Source organism: Schistocerca cancellata, chromosome 6 (assembly GCF_023864275.1).
Source record: "Schistocerca cancellata isolate TAMUIC-IGC-003103 chromosome 6, iqSchCanc2.1, whole genome shotgun sequence".
NCBI lineage: Eukaryota > Metazoa > Arthropoda > Insecta > Orthoptera > Acrididae > Schistocerca > Schistocerca cancellata.
The window spans coordinates 603300344-603322305 of record NC_064631.1 but is presented as its reverse complement, the minus strand read 5'-3'; positions in this window follow the sequence as shown (position 1 = coordinate 603322305).

Genomic DNA, 21962 nt, shown 5'->3' with positions numbered 1-21962 from the left:
GGAAATACTGCTAAAATGCTATTTGAATCCGTCAACGTATTTAGGTCGCGTATTTCCTTCAAAGTTATTGAAAAAGTGGGAAGAAATTAGCTAAGAGAGTTTGATCACAGATTATGGATACTACTATTATCAACGTACGATTTGTTTCTCGTTTATTTCACTTATATAAACGTTGACGACAGTGCAGAGTGGACACACCGGTTCACTTCAGATGACCGCAGTTTAGCGCCCCCGGGCATGGCCAGTACTGGCATGGGTGACCGTTCGGTTACACCGGTGCTATTGACAATTTTCCCTTTGCCTTTACCGCAGGAGGAACAGTGGGGAGGGCGTTAAGTCCCAGATCAGCAGTCTTCGCGCCGATTTCCTGGATTAAAGTTCAATCCCACCGCAGTGTCTCGTGAAGTGAGGGCATGCGGCGCTCTTGATGGTTATCCACCCTTCGGTGGCGGCCCCCTGGGTTATTTTCGAGAGGAACAGACTATGTGCCGGCACCAGGTTTCATTATCTCCCACCTCTCATCTTCTCTAGCACGAAAATGACACTACACTACGCACACACCATCACAGTCATCTACCCTTAACAGATACACTTACAAACACATCTTCCATATTTCGTGAAGGAAGGGTGTCTGTGAGCTCGCAGGATAAGCAAAAGCTTTACAATTAGGCGGTTGAACTTACCCTTCGGGCTCTCCGAGTCCTTCACGACATATGACTTTTCTTATACTTCAAATCATTATTTTAGAAACTCAGTAGTATTGTTAAGAAAATATTGCTACTACGTTTTTTGTCATCAGACAATGCTCTAGAAAAATAATGCATAACCTCTCCGTTTTATTACGTGTTCCCACCTGAGGGTACGTGGAAGTCTGATTTCTCGTTGAGGTCAGGGATGGACGATCCTGACGGGAGGGTCGTCCTAACGACGCCGCCCCCACACTGAGCTCCGGAAACTTTTCCCTATGCTTCCGTCACGAGTTTCACCCGTCGTTCAGTAGCCTATATGTGAATTGGGAATTTCTTGATTATCATATCCCGATGAGGGACTGAGTCACGCAGGATACCTGTATTAATCCCATCGGCACTGATTTTTCTCACAGTTCTTCCAGTCACTCATTTCTGAGTAGTCTTGATCCTGGAAATTGAATTTTACTGACACCAATGTTCTGATAATTCCTGTCTCTTCATCAAACTGCCTTGCCTTTAAAATTTGTCGAAGACAAAGCTCTGTACTGTGATTCGTTTTATCTAGTGTCATGATCGTGGCAAAAAGCTATTGTGTTGGATCACGGAATCAATAATACCAAGTAAATCTTATGACAGGTATGCTGAAGATTGTAGTGATCGGTATACAAGTTGTGGGCAATCCGTAAAGTGCTCATTCTTTTCACTGCTAAACCACAGTGCGTAAGTTCAGATTAAACACAACTGTTTGTTGAACTCGGGATGTCGAACTTCCTTCACTCAAGTACAGTCTGACAGTTATATTTGCTGTTGTCAATTACCTAGCTTGTAATATGGGACCAGAATCCCGCACAGCAAAATCCTCTCGGTAGCTTCCACTTTTAATTGCCACGGTAATATCGAGTAGATATTGTTTCTTCTTAATTAGTAGGCTATATTTTTATCTATTTTGGGACTCTGACAAACAATACTCTTGAAACCAATCACCGGGCGTTTTTCACAGGCATTTAGCTTTTCACCGACTGGAAAGAAGGAAGGTGGGGGAGGGGGGGGGGGAAGGGCCGGAGATGGGCTTTCTTGATCTAAGCCGTGTGCGAGATTCAGTTTAGTCCGGTATTTTGTTAAACTTGACAGCTGTTATCTGAGCGGAAAACCTTGCCCTATTTAAAACCATTATTTTTTCTTATTCTTTATCGATTCGAATAATAATCGACTAGAAATATTACATTTACATCGTGGTAAGTTAAATAATGTAGACAATTATCTTAGTAAAAAATCCGATTTTTTGCGAATTTCCGCAAACGTAGAGTGCTTGTGCCCCTGGAAGATGTGAAACGATTTGATTATTTTTGCTCCTTTCCCCCTATGTCGCATCTTTTTCGCACTATTACGATTTGAAACAAAAAAAAGATGATTTATTTCGGTCCAGTCTAATGTTCATCCGCGCATGCAAGCAGATATAGGTTACCGACTTGCGTGTTTAGTAAAGGAAATGAAACCGTAAGGGAAATTCAAACGTACCTCATATCATTGAAATATTTATTCATTTTTTGTTGGTCGTCCAGTTGCATTCAAATTATTAGCATTATTAGGCGAGACATCACACATCGTTTGTGGGTAACCGTCGCGATCATTTCGTGACGTAATGTGTAATGTAATTGTATGTTACGTGACTCATCCTGGAAGGTGGTTTCTTTGTGTTTCGGGACCGATCCTTCCCGTTGTGTGCAACTATTTGTTTTTGGTTCTCCCAGTGGAGCCTGATGAGGACGATTTGACACTCCAGCTGCAACTACATAGTTCCGAAGCGAACAGTTAGCTCTGTCTGTTTTAACTCTCTCTGTCGGTAATAATCCCAAAAATAGGAACAATGTATCAGTCACTGAATCTCGTGCAGGCAGCCCCCTTCGTTGAATAGCTACGTTTTGTATTTGTCAGTTAGTCTTGGGCCATCTCGTGCTTTTTCACCGAGACAGACGGCACAGCGGCTTTGTCACTGGACTATAATTCGGCAGGAACAGCAATCAAATCTGCATCCGGCCATCTGTAACCAGGTGTTCCGTGGTTACCCTGCGAATACTGGGATGATTTCTTCGAAGAGTACAAGGTAGTATTGCTTCCCCATCCATGTCGAACTCCTGCCATGAACTTCTCGTAGACGGGATCTCGAACCCAAAACATCTCTTCTTCCTCTAAAGTACATCTGACAATCTGTCATTGCTAATATTAAGCATGTAAGAAGATTTTAGAAAATGAAGCCCCTGACAATAATTTTCGATAGTTAATGAATCACCTTAACGTTGTTGTTGTGGACTTCATTCCGAAGAGTGGTTTCATGCAGCTCTCCAAGCTAGCCTACGCTGTGCACGTCTCTTATCTCTACACGAGTACCGCAGAATACGTCCATTTTAAACTGCTTGCACTACTTACTGTACTCAAGCCTTCGTCCCCATCAAACTTCCCTCCATTACCAAATTCACGAAGCCTCGATGTGTCACGGAGTGTCATATCAACCGATCCCTTCTTTTAGTCAAAACGTGCCATAAATCTCTTTTTTCCCCTGTTATGTTCAGTACCTTCTCATGAATTATCCTATCCACCTATCAAATCTGCAGCATTCTTTTGTAGCACCATTTATCAAAAGCTTTTGTTCTGTTCTTGTCTGAAGTGCTTACCGTCCACATATCACTATCATTGCAGACTGCACTCAAGATAAATACTTATAGAACAGACTTCCTAGCGCTTACATTTACGTTCGATATTAACAGATTTTTCTTTTTCAGAACTTCTTTTCTTGCTAAGGTCAGTCTGCATTTCATATCGTTTCTAAATATGTCATCTCGCTTGTTTTGCTGCCCAGATGACGACAAAATTCATTTACTACTTTTACTGTCTCATTTTCTAATCTAATTCCTTCGAAGTAAACTAATTTAATTCGACTATTTTCCTTTATCCTCATTTTACGTTTTTTTGGTGTTAATCACGTAACCTCTTTTAAAGACACTATCAATTCCGCTCAACTGCTTTTCCAAGCGCCTTGCCATTTCCGACACATTTACACAGCCATCGGCAAACCTCAGTGTTTTTATTTACTCATCTTGAAATTTAATTCGCATACCAAATTTTTCGTTGGTTAATGTAAAAACTAAGTATCATCGGGGATAGGGTACAACCCCGTTACACCGTCTTCTCAACTACTGCTTGCCTTTCATTTCCTTTACTCTTATAACAGCAGTTTGGTTTTCGTTCAAGTTAACCTTTCGCTATCTACATTTTGCACATGGGACTTTACAATTTCAAAGAGTGTGTTCCAGTCAACATTTTCGAAGCTTTATCTAGATCTACAACACCTATAAACGTAGCTTTGCTTTTCAGCCTATCTTTTAAGAAAAGTCTGTAATGATAGCTCTATATTCGCACCTGTGTGGATTTAATAAATGTTTAGAACTGAAAGTAAAGTGTTTTCTAAATAAGGCCGCATCACATTGACGACAGCAAGAAAATATTTGAGTTATGAAAAATTAAGTTTCAGAATAACTGACCTAAGATCTAGTTCTCCTGTGCCATCTAATATTTTCAAAGCATTAAATGCTTGTCATCTTCATTGAAATGACTGCTCAGAACCAGTAGTCTTTCTTAGAGAGGCGATAAGTCTGGTGACAGAATAACTTGTGAATGTTTAATTTTAAGTGAACAAAATGATATGCGTGATAAAACAGTAATCGGACTTGGTAAAGATCATTAGATTGCAGGAACAACTTGTAGAAATGAAAATGCATAAACAACGATAGCACGCTGATGGCGCACTATCGTTGCATCACTAAGCGAATCACTTCTACCAAATTTAACAGGCTGTACATTAACACATGTTTCATGAAATATTATTAAAATGAATCAAGTACATGGTTAAAGAATGGTAACATAGTTAAACGTATAACGGCTATTATTCAGGGAAGAGTACAGAACGTAACTGATAAATGACCTTACAGCTTGGTGGTCGGAACAAGAGAGAGTTAACAAGAAGAAGACTTTTCGTTTATCGCGTTTCTTAACAAGAATCAGAATACTATCCTAAATCGGAAAGGATATTAATTAGTTACATAGAGATTAATTCTGTTTCAAGCATACGGTTCTATCTCTGACATAGTTAAATATATTGATTCTGTACAAGCCGTAGGGTTCAGTATTTCATCACGTATTCCAGAAGTTCTCCAGAAACTTAACTGATTTTATCGAAGGTCGGCTACTACCAGTTTTTCCATTCTTCTGTAAATAATTCGTCCCAGTACTGCAACTATGAATTTTTAAACTGATATTCTGTGATATTCGCACCTGTCACTACCTCCTTCCTTTGGAATTGGAATTATTTCATTCTTCTTTAAATCTGATGGTGCTGCGTCTGTCACATATGTATTGCATGGCAGGTGGAATAGTTGTGTCATGGTTATCTCTCTCAAGGAATTCAATAATTCTGGGGTAATGTCTCTTGCTCCATAGGCATTGTTTCTACCCTTTCAGTGTTCTACCAAATTATTCTCGCAGTAGCAGATTACGCATCTCATCTTTATCTACTTCCTCTTACCTCCCCATAACACTAATTTCATATATGTTTCCATTGTACAGCGCTTCTACAGCTTCTTTCCGTCTTTCAGCCTGCACTTCTTTGCTTATTAGTGGCTTGCCGCCTGAGCCCTTAATATGGAGATGCTTCTCTTCTCTCCAAAGATTTCCTTAGTTTTCCTAAACGTGGCACCTATTTTTGACACAGTCATGCATGCTTCCGGCCGTTCCAGTTTACCATTTCGCAGTCCCTGTCAGTCTCATTTTTTCAGTTGTGTGTATTCCCTCTTGCCTGATACAGTTGTTGTATGTTTACGTTTTCTCCTTAATTGAATTAAATTCAATATTACGTGCGTTATCCAAAGATTTCTACTGGACGGAAACCAGAGCATCACAGATATTCATAGGCGCTTGTGAAATGTCTACGGTGACAGTGAATAGAAGTACGGTGAGTCGCTGGGTGAGGCGTCTGTCACCATCTTAACATGATCGCACAAACCTGTCCCGACCTCACGCGTGCCGACAGGCGGCACACAGCTGTGACCCCCGCAATGTCGGAACGTGCGGACACTCTCATTCGAGGTGGTCGACACATCGCAAACAAACACCTCGCTGCACAACTGGACGAGATGCCCTCCCAATAAACCAGTGATGCAAGTGAAGCTGCAAGGTGATGAAATCGTAAGTGATCAACTGTCATGTAAAAGTTTTTCACGCTACTTCCGCAACACACAACTGATGCAAAACTATGTGCATCCTATACAGGCTGTGATATCATACATAGTCAACCACAAGGAAGAAAACCAGCAGAAGACATCACTGACTTAGATTTTTGGCCACCCAATGCCTCCCCCCTCCTCCCCCCCCCCCACCAATGCCGCACCAGCCGCTACAGTAACAAACAACAGACAAAGAGTTCTAGATTAATCTAGTTTAAGACGGTTTATTTTTAAGTAATATTTGTATGTATGTGTCTATGTATGTATGTATAAACGCCTGAACAGAACATGTTCGAAACGCGTTGTATTATGTTAGATCAAACATAAAACAAAAAATAAAAAAAGGTGACTGGTAGCAGAAAGTACAAATAAATAATAATGCTCCCACCCCGCAACGATCAATTCTCAACTGTACTGCACTACCCTCTGCATATTGAAATAACTTCAGCGTAGTCGCAGCCACAAAAATGCAAACGAACTTCTCATTCTCCATGGCAACGCAACGTCTCACACAAGGCTGCGCACTCGAGAACCGCTCACAGAATTTCAATGGTCTGTTCATCCTCATCCACCTAACAGCCCAGAGCTCGCATCTTTCAACTTCCATCTGTCTGGCCCAATGAAGGATGCACTCCGCGGTAGGCAGCACGGGGATGACGAGGAGATATTTGATGCAGCAGGACTTTGGCCCAGACATTGACCAGTATAGCGGTAACGTACTGGCATACGAGTCTTCCATGTAAGGTAGCGTAAGGCCGCCGCACTGAACAGAGATTACACTGAAAAATAGCGTTTTGTAGCCAAAAGAGTGGAGAATAATGCGGTGTATTGGAAACCAGAATAAAACCAAACTGCTTTCAGAAAAATAATGTGTTGCATTGAAACTTCCTGGCGGATTAAAACTGTGTGCCGGACCGAGACTCGAACTCGGGACCTTTGCCTTTCGCGGGCAAGTGCTCTACCAGCTGAGCTACCCAAGCACGACTCACGCCCCGTCCTCACAGCTTTACTTCCGCCAGTACCTCGTCTCCTACCTTCCAAACTTTACAGAAGCTCGGTACGGCACACAGTTTTAATCCGCCAGGAAGTTTCATATCAGCGCACACTACGCTGCAGAGTGAAAATCTCATTCTGGAATGTGTTGCATTACTTATTGTACTCCCGTCTTAATATCTTTCCTTCCCTTCCTTTTCCTATTATTGAATTCATCATTGCGACTACATCTGCGCCTCCCTTAATTATCTGACCTAAAGGGAAACTTAGATACTTACGTCTCCACATCATCAGAGAGCCTTCTCCGAAAGACTGAAAACCTTTAGGCAAGCTCAGCAGTGGATGGCTGTGGACTTCCCACTATACTTAAAGTTACGAACGCAAATAAAATGTAACGGAGACAAATGAGCAGCGCCTGACTATAAAGCGCGTAGCGCGTCGAATGCCGTATCGCTCTGTTACCAGTGTGTGCGACCCGTGAAGAGCAACGGTACTCTCCTGCCAGTGACGGCCGAGGCGATAATCCGAAAGAAAAGCCGAACCGGTCCCCCTCTGAACGGCGCTCTCTGATCCGACAACTTATGTGGTATGCTGACGCTACGGTAGAGAGGCGACGCTATCTGGAAGGGCGACGTACGGGAGATCGGCTCAGGCTCCACGCCTGACGATTTAATTGCGGGCGCGCGTCGGGGCCAGGTGGTCTGGCGGCGGCAGTCGCTGCAGACTCGTTAACGTCTGGTGGAACGTGGCGCGGCCTCACCGGCGGAACAGATAAGGTGCCAGAGGAATTCCGTAAAAGACGTACATTTACACATTCAGGATCGACGTGAAGTACGCGTGCTATATTTATTAAAACATCCAGACAGAAGATCGAAGGAAAAAGTTGGTAAGTATGAAAGGAACTCAGCAAGGAATGAAGAGAAATCAATACCGCCGAGTTTTAACGAGGAAGCTGATACTATCAGTAGTGTCTGGCCGCGTAAAAGTCATCAGAGTTCGCACTCTGCTACAAAGCATAGTGAACTCGTAGCTTCGTAACTGATCTACGATATTCACTTCGTGTCTAGTATACAGGACAACGTTTCGCTATATTTTGTAGATGTACCTATTGTAGCGTAAATATCGATGTTAGCTAAATGGCCTCATTCGGACCATGTCTCTTCGATGAAGAATACGCTTTGCCGACTTTCTACTAGGTATAACAGTATTTTTATCAGCATCACTTCTTACATTTGTGAGTCACAAATACTTCACAACATTTTTTTCTAAGAGTGGCGTCCATGTTCATTGTTCATTCTCATGGGCCAAAAGGAAATAAAATCCAAATGATTCAAGGCTACAGAGATATCAGTAGATCAGTAATTCGAGAGGAGTAGCCCGAAATATGACTTTCACCATAAAACTATGTTATCACATATACTTTTGTCATAAAATTTACGATTTTCACTGACACTTTCACCTCCCAAGTTTTTACGATTTTTTTTGTAATGATGGCAATAGAACTAATGCGATTAACTTGAGCAAATTTATTTTTAAATATTACATTCTGCGAAACTTATTAAGTCTCTTCATTTTTACACTGCTCTGTGTATAGACAACATGGTCCGAATCACGTGAGCAAATTTTGAGGATAGGCCTCTCACGTCAAGACAAGTAAAAAATGTTCTTTAAGTATATGTTCTTTTTACAAATGAGTGTATTTGCTTAATTCGTAGGGTAAATGATTCATTTTTGTATTTTTATTTGAGTTACAATTTAATTGCATGTTGGCTGTCGGACCAACTCAGTTTAGCGAATTACGATCATGTTTACACTGTTGTGTTTAGTAAGCATGTAGAGAACATCTCCGCATGGGCTTTGCCAAGGGGGACAATAGTCTTGGATTAGATTCGTCTTAGACTGGCTTTGAATGAAATGGAAACATTTTAATTATTTGTTGTGATTTACTAACACCACAGAACATATTTAATATATGAACTATTGAGCACGGTGTTGCACATGCAATCTAAAATCTGCAGAGTTGTTGCTACACCATGTTCGTGCAGCTAGCTCGTAAACCAAATACACCTGGATATATAAGATTTCTTACTTGAGTAGACTAATGTATCTCTCAATTTTTAAAACGTATTTGAGAATCGCTCAGTAGAAGCATTTCGCATGGTTATGGGAGCCTTTGAATGTACCTTTTTATCATTCTCATGATCATCTTCGTGCATTAGGTACTTCTACTGGGCGCCAACTTCAAACTTTTATCTACGTATTATTTGTCAGGAATATGAGTAAATCAGAGCTCAGTTGGTAAGCCAGTACGAAGCATAGAAACGAAGGCCAAAATACAGAAGAATGTACAGAAGCGGTTTACAAAGGAAACGAATGTGACGACGATATTATGGAAAGGAAAGGAAAGGGAAGGAAAGGAAGGGAGACGAAGGTGAGATGAGAGCTAGGTTGCTCTGACAAGGGTTTGACAGAGCACTGAAAGACCTGAGTCGAAGCGAGGCACCTGTAGTATATGACATTCCCTCAGAATCATTGCGACCCATGGGAAAACATCCATAAGTAAAGTACTCCACCTAGCGGACAAAAAAAAAAAAATGTTCAAATGTGTATGAAATCTTATGGGACTTAACTGCTAAGGTCATCAGTCCCTAAGCTTACACACTACTGAACCTAAATTATCCTAAGGACAAACACACGCACCCATGCCCGAGGGAGGATTCGAACCTCCGCCAGGACCAGCCGCACAGTCCATGACTGCAGCGCCTTGGACCAATCGGCTAATCCCGCGCGGCTAGCGTACCAGATATACAGAAATAAATATCTAGCAAACATGGGCTCTGAAATGCATATTTTAAGAGCTATGACATTTGATCATCCTCGATTAAGTGAAACACATGTCTTCTAATGCAAGCTCTTTGCTTTCCATACTTTGTGAGGAGGTAGTATGGACCAAAAGACGCAAAAAACAGAAAAAAAGTCGAGGACACATGGACTCTAAAGTGCATACCTTAAGAGGTATGAGCACTTGTCCATCTTAAATACTCTGGAAAAAATATTTTCTACTGAACAAATGCTCATGGCTGTAAAGGCACGCATTTTAGAGTCCATGTTTCCGGGACATTTTTTTTCATGTTTTGGTGCAAGGAACCTGCCCTCAAGGTTTAAAAGCTTCGTTCTGAAACGCCCTGTAAGGGGTAGCTGAAAGACCTTCAGACTTCAACGAAAACGTAATAAATCGTAGCTGAAAGACCTTCGGACTTCAAGGAAGACAGGTACTGACAGATGAGAATATTTCCGAATAATCAGTTTCATAAGTCATGATTGCAAAATACTGACAAGCATTATTTACAGAAAAAAAGCAAAGACTGATAGAAGTCGGCATCGGAGAAAATCAGTTTTTGTTCCAGAGAAATATAGGACTACGTCAAGCAGTACTGACCCTACGACTTACCTTAGAAGATAGACTGAAGGAAGGCAAATCTACATTTATAATTTAGAGAAAGCTTTTGACAAAGCTAACTAGAATAGACTCTTTAAATTCCTAAGGTAGAAGTGATAGAAGAAAAACGTTATCAGCAACTTGTGCAGAAACCGGCCCGCAGTTAAGAGTCGAAGGACATGAGACGGAAGCAGATACAGGAAAGAGATTGAGACAGGGTCGTAGGCTATCCCCAATGTTATTGAGTTTGTACATTGAACAAGACCGAAGGAAGTGAAGAAGAAATTTGGAAACGGAATTAAAGTTCAAGAAGAGAATTAAAAGCCTTGAGTCCATTCCGTTCTGCGCCGAGGCTCCGAGGTGTTAACTTCTTTGTAGTCACTGAGTGCTGTCTTCTTGGATTTCCATGTCTAGTGTCATTAAGTCACTTATGTTTGTCCTACGTACTGCTTATTGCTATACAACAATAGAGTACAATAATTACCCACAAGAGCCAAATAAAGTTTTCCTAAAAATGGAAAGTGTGCCCTACGGGGAAGACGGCTACCTGCACCTTGGTCGGCAACTGGGCATCAGCCAATGACAGACCAGCAGCAAATGCACTCAGCAGGCTTGGAGGCTGTGGATGTTCTGAGTGATCTACCGACTACGCCGACATCACCACATCCGGCAGTGGTGTTTCGGGTGTCGTACAGAAGCGGACCTAGGGGTGTAGATGAGAACAGACAGGCAGCACTCCCAGCGGAGTGGTACGGCAACCAACCAAGGGAAGTAGACAAGACTTTGCAATTGGAGCGGCCTGCAGCTCTACAACCATCCCTGTCAGAACGTGCCGGGTGCTTCTAGCGTTGCCCCGTCTCGCGATACAACCAATACTTGTCCCTCTGGTCCGTCAGATTATGCAGTGAATAAAAAATAAGCGAGTCAGTGACATAGGCCCTTTCTGTACACATGTGGAAGTACGTGAAGGGAACTTTGGTAGATTGCACCTGTAAGTAGGCTGTTTATATTTTCTTATTGGCAAAGTTACGTAGCGCTCGGTATGAAAATCACTGGCTGTGCTGTGTGCAATCTGTGGCTAGTTTGCATTGTTGTCTGCCATTGTAGAGGGGCAGCTGGATGTTAACAGCGCGTAGCGTTGCGCAGTTGGAGGTGAGCCGCCAGCAGTGGTGGATGTGGGGAGAGAGATGGCGGAGTTTTGATAATCTGTAAGACTGGATGTCAATTATGAATATTAAGGTAAATACATTGTTTGTTCTCTATTAATATCTTTCATTTGCTAACTATCCCTATCAGTAGTTAGTGCCTTCCGTAGTTTGAATCTTTTATTTAGCTGGCAGTAGTGACGCTCGCTGTATTGCAGTAGTTCGAGTAACGAAGATTTTTGTGAGGTAAGTGATTTCTGAAAGGTATGGAGCGGGCGTCAAACAATGGCGTAGGCAGCGAAACAGGTAGTGAACAGAGAAGCATTATCGATCGATCGGTCGGCAACAGCTTGCCTCAGGAATCCGAAATGATAGGACACAATTTTGCAAATATTGTAGATTCAGGTTTTGCGTCCTCACCGTTTTCTCAAATGAGTCAAGACACATTTTCCGCTTGTCAAAATGTGAATGTTGCCGGTGCAAATTCACTGCCGAAAAGCACTGAGGAACATGTTTCAGACACCAGTGCATTGTTATTACAGTTAATGCAACAAATGGGACAAAGGCTACAAAAGTTAGACACAACGCTTGAACAAAATCAGAAACAAATGGGACAAAAATCTTCAAAAGTTAGACACAATGGAACAAAATCAGAGACAAACACAGCAAAAGCTTCAAAAGTTAGACACAATGGAACAATACCAGAGACAAACACAGCAAAAGTTAGACACAGTGGAACAAAATCTTAAAAAGTTAGACACCACACTTGAACAAACACGTGAAGATTTAACTACTGAGTTACATAACATCGAATCGAAATGTCAAAAAATCTGTAATGACGTAAAAACACAAATTTGTGAGCATTTCCAACCTATTTTTTCGCGGCATGAAAATGCATTACAGAATCACGAAGCAGCCATGAAAGAACTGCAAACTATTGTTCATGAAAATCATGAGACCTTGCAAGCTAAAATGGACTCAGTTGCATCTACCGATTCGGTTACGCAACTTGCAAAAACTCAGGAAAACTTAAAGGACACAGTAGATACTCTGAAAATTGGTTCAGAAAGACACATGGAGGAAATTAGTTCATTATCAGAGAAAGTAGCCGAACTTTCGGATCAGGTCACTAACTTATCTACGAAGGTAGATGATAATCTGAATGACACAAAACCAGTAGTCTTTAATGACACAGAAGAGTGCGAACAAATTAGGAAATTCAAACAAAATCAGAATCAAATTAATACGCAACACCAAAGAGAAATCCGGGAAGTACAAGATCAGCTGACACAGGTAATACAAGAATTACGTATTTCAGAGGACACTCGCGCTCCAACACGGGAAGAGGGACATAGAAATACGGAAAAGCCACAAAATAATAACACAGGGCATTTCGGTAATTATGAAAGAAATTGGCAAGGTACACCGAATTTTGAGAGGGAACCGCCGACACGACGTAACAATGACCGATATGCTACTCGCCGACACGATGATTTTGATTATAAGCTGTTCATTACTACACGTAAATTCAAAACGTTTAAGAATTCTGCCAACGACATTCATCCACAAGCGTGGCTCCATCAATTCTCTCATTGTTTCCCTCCCAACTGGTCATTGGAGCACAGGATAGAATTTATGTGTGGCTACTTAGAGAATGAACCAGCTGTAAGAATGCGATCGGTCATTCACGATTGCCACAGTGAAGGAGAATTTTACCATGCCTTCCTCTCAGCATATTGGTCTCAAGCCACACAAGACCGGGTAAAACATAGCATCATGATGATGAAACACTTTGAACAATCTGAATTTTCCAGTCTTGTCAAATATTTGGAAGACATGTTGCACAAGAATCAGTACCTGTCAAACCCATACAGCCCCTCAGGACTCATCTGCATTTGCTTAATCAAATTACCTGAACATTTACGGCATATTATTTTGGCAGGACGTTGCAAAGACGAAATTAAAGCTTTTCAGGGACTGTTACAAGAATTAGAAATTGACACAGACAGTCGCGGGATGCGAAAACAGGAAAACAATCACTACAGGTCACATCCGTCACAATTCCGTGACGACAGAAACGATAACTGGACGCGACAAGGCTATTCTCACCACACAAATCGTGACCAAAATAGACACCACCCGTATGACAACCGTTGGCAGAGTAGTAATAATTACAGGGAAAGATCACCTCTCCGCAGTAATGACTATGACAGACACAATCAGAGAAACAGACAATATGGGAACCAAAATAACTATTATCAAGGGAGACAGAATAACTTTAGACGCAACGGTCCAGCGCGTGGTTACGATTCAGGGAGAAATTCTCCACCACGTGACCGACAAGAAAGAAACTATGGAATCTACCGACATGACGACAGACGATATGATCGTAACGACAGACCTGAATTGCATCAGAACTGGCGAGATTTAAACAGAGCAGAGCACTCTCGTCACGATGAATTTGTAGAAGTTAGGTCTCCAAATCCCAATAACAACGCACGCCAACAAAGAGACAATAGGCAATGACTCACTCCGCTGGCAGCCACAATACGTACTTATGAAACTGACGACGCAGCTGCCGTAGCTAGTAATTACGTAAAAATGGAAGACATTAGGGACATCTTACTCCAGGAACACGACGTAAAACATAACAACATTGCATATCCTGTGATTCACATTACTGTAAATGACGTAAAATTTACGGCAGTACTTGACTCTGGCAGTCCCATTTCAGTAATTAGTGAAACAGCTTTTAGCAAATGCAACAAATCGAACGATTGCCCCACACTTCCGTTACGTAAGATTAAATTACAAGGTGCAATCTTTGGAAAAAGTGTAGATGTACGCCAACAAACCAATTTAGAATTCTTTTGCCAAAGCCACAGCTTCTCTATGAACTTTCTTATTGTTCCATTATTGTCGACGGAAATTATACTGGGAGTAGACTTTTTGAATGAATACAAAGCAATCTTAAGCTTTCACGATGCTGAAATAAGTTCAAAGAAACAAGGTAAGTCAATAGCTTTGAAATTTGAAGACTGGCTCTCAAACCATGATGAGGAAATTAATCGGCTTTACCTTCTGTTAGATAACAGTTCGGAATTTTCTACGGAACTAGACACTAACAATCACTCTGCAAGTGTTGACAGGGATGACATTGACGGCATATTTGAAATTAATGAGTTAATTCAGAATAAAATTCAAACAATTGAGAATTGTAATGACACTGATAGGCAGGACCTTTTTGAGATTTTACAAGCACATTCCACAGTTTTTACTCACAAAACAGGAACAATCAAGGGATTTCAATACCAATTTCGTGTTCGTGAGCATACTAAATTTTGTGTTAGACCATACGTAATTCCAGCACATTATAGGGACCGTGTTAGAACAGAAATACAATCTATGCTTGACGAGGGCATTATTGAGCCTGCAGTAAGCTCATACAACAATCCGTTACATGTTGTTGAGAAGAAAAATGGATCGATCAGACTTGTCTTAGATTCGAGACAAATCAATACTATCATTATTCCTGAAACAGACAGGCCGCAGATGATGGAAGAACTTCTTCAAAATTTTAATGGTGTAAAAGTGTTGTCTTCCATTGATCTCAGATCCAGCTTTTATCAGATCGAACTTCATCCAGAATGCAGAAAATACACAGCTTTCCTTTGTTTCGGCGTTTGTTATCAGTTTCGGAAACTTCCTTTTGGTTTGAACATTTCTTCGGCAGCATTCATTCGTGGGTTAAATTCCATATTACCTGAGTTCTTAAAACGTCACATCACGTTATATGTGGACGATATTCTAATAGCAGAAGCTTCATGGGAACAACATAACGGCATCCTCAACAGTTTGTTACGTATTTTTGCAGAATCTGGAATTACAGTTAACTTGGAAAAGTCTGAATTCGGTAGGACAAAGGTGAAGTTTTTGGGACATATTATTTCTTCTGAAGGCATTCAGCCGGATCCTGAAAAGTTAGAAGCAATCAGAGCCATTCCAGTTCCATCCACAAAAAAACAAGTCCGGAGTTTTCTAGGTCTCGTAAATTTTTACCGTCGTTTTCTGAATATGCAAATTCTAGTTACACCAAAACTTTGTTCTCTCACTGGAAAAAATACTATTTGGAACTGGGACGAACAAGCACAGTTGGAATTCAATTCTTTGAAAGAAGCGTTACTTCACGCGCCAATACTAGCTCATCCAGATCTGTCACAAGATTTCTGCCTTAGCACGGATTCTTCTAAAGTCGGTCTTGGTGCCCACTTATTTCAAGAAGCCATAGAAAATGACACTACTGTTCAGAAAACCATTGCTTTTGCTAGCCGAGTGCTAACAAATTCTGAAAAAAATTATTCCGTTACTGAATTAGAAGCTTTAGCTATCGTTTGGGCATTTAACAAATTCCGTTTCTTTCTTTCTGGTAAGCACGTAAAAGTATACAGTGATCATCGTGCATTACAATTTCTTATGTCTTCAAAATTAAATCATGATAGGTTAAAACGTTGGGCACTGTTTCTGCAAGAATTCCGCTTCACAATAGTCTACATTCGCGGCAAGGAGAACATTGTTGCGGACGAGCTGTCACGCGCACCGGCTGGGCTTGAGAAAAGTAACACAGAAGGCAACCTCGAGAAAAATTTCAGTATTCTTTACATTCAGAAAGTCGCCTTTGAAAACTTCATCACCACATCTTTAAAGGACATTGCTCATGAACAAGATAAAGATCCGATTTGGAAAGACATCAAAAGTAAATGGCATGAAAAGACACACACTCAGATTCGGCATTATTACCTGGTTAGAAACAACATACTCTTCAAACGCTGCACTGTTGATGACAAGCTATGGGTACTTTGCATTCCAGACGATTTTGTTAATAAGCTCATTTGGTACATTCATTTCAGCTACGCACATTTTGGCCCACGAAAATGTTATCATATTCTTCGAACGACTTGTTATTTTAACAATATGGAAAAGCGAATTCGAAGAGTCTTGTCTATTTGTAAACTTTGTCAAAAGGCGAAACCGTCTACTATCTCACATCGTGCTCCATTGTTTCCAATTATTCCTTCTAAATTAAAAGAATTTGCTGCTGTTGATCTTTTGGGACCCCTTGTCAGAACATCGAATGGATTTTCGTACGTTCTAGTCGCTGTTGAACTTACTTCAAAATTTGTTTCTTTCACTCCGTTACGTAAAGCCACTGGACGGTCTGTATCCAACGCCTTTGTTAAAAATTTCTTACGTGAAGTTGGACACGTTAGTAAAGTCATTTCAGATAACGGACCGCAATTCAGATCTGCTGTTTGGTCACGCATGCTTCGGAATCATAAAATCAAACCTGTTTTTATTTAGTTGTATTCACCACATTGTAACCCGTCTGAACGGATTATGAAAGAAATCAATAAGCTTTGCAGACTTTATTGTCACAGAAAGCATCAGCATTGGGACAGATATTTACACTTATTTCAAAATGTGCTGAATGAAATGCCTCATGATTCCACTGCTTTACCACCTAATCTTGTACTGAAGAATGTAGAACCTCCGAACAGAATCAGAGAGCTTGTACCTTTCCCGAATACACGTAAACTTCGACACAAAGACATAATTGATTTGGCTCTTAAAAATATAAAATCTGCAGCAGACAAAAGGAGAAAACTACACGGTAAAGCAAATGCAAAGAAATTATATATTGGTCAGAAAGTTCTCATTAAAGCTCATTCATTGTCACATAAGAAGAAACACTTGAGTCACAAATTCTTTCTAGTTTACAATGGACCTTACAGAATCCGACGTATACCACATGATAATTGCGTTGAAGTTGAAACTCTGCGTACTAGGAAGAGTAAAGGTTTACACCACATTTCTCATGTAAAACCATTTATTGACAGATAATCTGCTTTTTAACTTAGTCTTTGCAATTTTCACTTCACGCTACTTGTACAATTTGTCACACTGAGAAACTGTTAACATGCAACTATGTTTTAAAGCTAACTAACCATCCAGTCAAGAACATAGGTAACTTAGACAAGTAATTGCGAATGCATTGTTATTGCGAACAGACGACACAGTGTTGTTATTATACGTTCCTCCTTGTTAGTTGCACGATTACGTAACGAATATACGGCTTACATACTTAGAATATATACCAGCACTGCTAATGAAATTTTCATGCAACATTTTTGTTTGCTTGAGAGTGGATTCTGGATTTGAGGTGGTTTCTGTGAAATGCCAGATGACACAGTGGTTAGTTTATGTGACAGCTACACGATTTTATCACGACGCTGCTAATGCGTGACAATTTACAATGTTGCTTTTGCGGTGTATCTGTTTTATATCTGCACAGTTTTTTCTGAATTCTTTTATAAAGTGAGACATGTTTTAGTGGTGACTTTTGTGCTATTGCTACAAGGAGACAGCCTTTTCCGTAGGACAACAATACGTTACAGCACAGTACTTTCCTCATCACGGCAATAAACGTAATAACTAAGTTATCTATACGCAAAGCATTTCACTTTTGTGTTTCATGAGGTAAGTACATTGACTTCTGCAGAACTTAGCTTTCGGAGGACAATAACTACGACACTTCCCAGAGATTATCTTACAGCAAGACGCATATTTAGCGCTACGGGACACGTATTTGAGTGATTAATTTTGTACTTAAAACATTTATTTTTAAAGATTTTTGAATTACAAAGAAAGTTTTTCGTGATACATTTCATTCCATTGCTGTAATCTGTAACACCTGAGGGTATAATTACAATAATCCTCAGGGGGGTACACGTTTACTTTGTGTACCATGTGTCTGGCAAGCACAAGGAGCCCTAGCTAATATGGTATTTGCTTATACAATTTAACACATCGGTACGGAGCCCTAGCTAATATGGTATTTGCTTATACAATTTAACACATCGGTACCATATTTCTCTAACACATAAATTGCACAGCTATCTGATCATTTAACAGAGAAACAAACATCTTTTTTACTATGTCAGTGACACATGTTTACGCAATTACAGAGTTGGATTACTTCACACTTAAGAAATTGTATTTTGTCTGTACTTTTTGCACTGTTCATATTTTTTTGGAACCATTGTGATACTATGAGAGCTTTGAATGATGTATTTGGTATGGAATCATGATTTTTAAAGAACGTTTGAGGTAGATGCCACTTTTGACATGAGCAGAGAATTTTTTTTAGATTCTGAAATTATTGCAGAAAGCTACGACGTTTTTGAGATTTGACTGAGGTGTTATGATGTTACTATTACGACGACGATGTGTATTATGCTGCTGAGGTATGTTTATGATCAATAAGCTAATGCTATATGAGTTATTTGATTATGCTACGTATGTTATGATGAAATATTGAAGAAGTGTTGACGAATAAGGTAAGGAATAATGAATAGAAGTTAGGGACTCTTGACTTGTGAAAAAGGATGTTGGAAACCGAGAATCGTACTTTAAGAGTTATGAAATGTGTGTAAATGCGTGAATGTATCACAATGCCGGCGAAAATTTTTTGGACACTGTTATATTCATAAGATTTTGTTTCTACAGATTTGTAACGCAAATTCTTGACCTGTGAAGACTGTCACTGTAGCGGAAACTGCTGTCGTAAATATTTCCGTAAGAAAGTTAATTGACCACCTGCACGTGCGTCGTCGGGACACAGCTGTGTCAAACACCTGGAGAACAAGCCATTAGGGTGTGCCTTTCATCGCTAATGCGACACCCTCGTTACTTGAAAACATATGATTTTTGTAATGCGTTGTGGGCACACAGCTGTGTCAAACACCTGGAGAACAAGCCATTAGGGTGTGCCTTTCATCGCTAATGCGACACCCTCGTTACTTAAAAACACATGATTACTCGCACTTTGTGCTAATTATTGAAATGCTTATGAATTGATGGGAAATATTCGTACATCTGCACACCTGATTATGACAAGTGTCTTTCTCCGAGAGTTGAGTGCTACTGACTTACGAAATGCCACATGACTATTGAATGATATTTTTATGCTTTGCTTTTCATAGTTGCTTATTTCATTTAATATCTGGCTTCCAGCTGTGTTGCAGCATTAGTTTTAAAAAATAAACTTAGATGCATTTGCTAATGTGAACTCTTTCTGTCAACAGATCTATTAAATAATTATTTTATGATCCACAGTCTTTAAAAAAGGAGCACTTGGAAAGGAAAGAACAATAAGAAGGAACTAGTAACAGTAACACATAATTTTCTTTTCAAGTACATGGTAATATTTTTTTACAATAAGTTGTTGTGGTGCACCACTTTAATTACATAGACATTAAGATGTGAATAGACATTTCCCTTGTCTGCATTGTTGTTTTTACTGTAATATTTTTTCTCCTTGAGCTATGTCATGTCTAGGTATAAGTTGCTGCTGTTTGCCAGGCATAGTGTTATTGAATTTGACTTTTGCTAATTTCTTAATGCTGCTTGCTTCGCAAATCTGCGTTTTTTTTCATTGCTGTTTATATTAACTGTGTTATGTGATGCTGCATTGCCTCGTCCCTTGGTATATATATCTGAGCTCACTAGATTTAAGTTAGCTTAAGAGGGGGTAGACTATATAAAAAACTGACTATGGAGAATAGGTAAAGAATGCATTGCGAAGTTATATGAAAAAGATTTGGGCCCCAATGAGTATTGTACGATCAGAAATAATTAGTTTGAAAGAAATATGAATAGAATACAGGAAGGAGGTATAAATAGGACTTTTGGGAATAATGATGAACGAAGGGAGATCTCCATGCAAAATACTGCAGCAAAACAAACCCTGTCCATTCCTTTTGTGTCATCCCTCTATATGTTTGTGTACCCTTGTGTATTTTGTGTTTTTCCTGTCTTTATATGTTTAGCTGATGAGAGCTATGTTGTAGAATTTTTCTAATACTCTGTTATTTACCTTGTAAAGATGCTTAGACATTATTTATTCTGTTTTAATGCTCATGTGTGAAGTTGATGTTTCGAAAGTGATTCTGATCTTTTATGTATGTACTCATGTCATAATTCCTGTAACACTGATGTATATGTTATTTCAATTCTTTTGTAAGGCCTATATTACTACAAATGTTATCTGTATTGTTATGTTTTTAATGATGTATTTTGTACCTTTGTAATTGTATTCTTATGTTATATAATTGTAATTGACGCCAGTTAATCAAATTAAGTAACTTGTAAGCATTCATTTCACTGCACACATTTCTGTTGGTCATAGTATATGGACAATATGTGAGAAGTAGGGACTGATAGTGTTTGCACGTGTGTTAATAATTCAGCAAGGGACTGGATAACAGCATTGCTGGTTCTAAGGACAATTAGAAAAAAAACTTTGTGAGTGGACAAGTGGTGGTTTATGGACTTGCTATATTCTCCGCAAGACTCTTCGATGGTGAATGTGCACCTGCACAGTCGCAACAGATGGCTGCTGGCCGTCTCCACAAGGACTACAGTGGGTCTGCATCTTTGATGACCCACCAATACCATTATTTCTACAAGGACTGCAGTGGGTCTGCACCTCTGGTGGCCCACCAATACCATACTTTCTACCAGGACTACAGTGGGCCTGTCCACAATTTCTACAAGGACTACAGTGGGTCTGCATCTCTGGTGGCCCACCAATACTCTCTACCAGGACTGCAGTGGGTCGGCTCTGTGATGACCTACCTACCAATATTCGTCAGAACTTCGAATGACTCTGCTGTGGGTTTGCTCCATTGTGGCCCATTACCTGTCAGCATGTCAAGAGTCAGCACTGTCTTTCCGTTGGAAGGACACCACTACTTCTTCAAGACTGCATGGAAATCCACTACTCCTGTGTGCAATTTTTTTACTAATGAGACTTTGTGAAAAAAAACAGTAATTACTATTATGATGAATGATCAGGACTGTCTTTATGGACTGTGAGAAAATTTTAGCTTTTGACCAACATTGTATCAATAAGTGTGTGCCTTGGATATCTTTGTTAGTGTAATTATGAAAAATTTTATCAAATCATTGTTGGCCACTGGCCAAAAAAAATTTGTAAAATTTTTTGTGGGGAGCATGGCCCCCATGTAAGTAGGCTGTTTATATTTTCTTATTGGCAAAGTTACGTAGCGCTCGGTATGAAAATCACTGGCTGTGCTGTGTGCAGTCTGTGGCTAGTTTGCATTGTTGTCTGCCATTGTAGAGGGGCAGCTGGATGTTAACAGCGCGTAGCGTTGTGCAGTTGGAGGTGAGCCGCCAGCAGTGGTGGATGTGGGGAGAGAGATGGCGGAGTTTTGATAATCTGTAAGACTGGATGTCAATTATGAATATTAAGGTAAATACATTGTTTGTTCTCTATTAATATCTTTCATCTGCTAACTATCCCTATCAGTAGTTAGTGCCTTCCGTAGTTTGAATCTTTTAT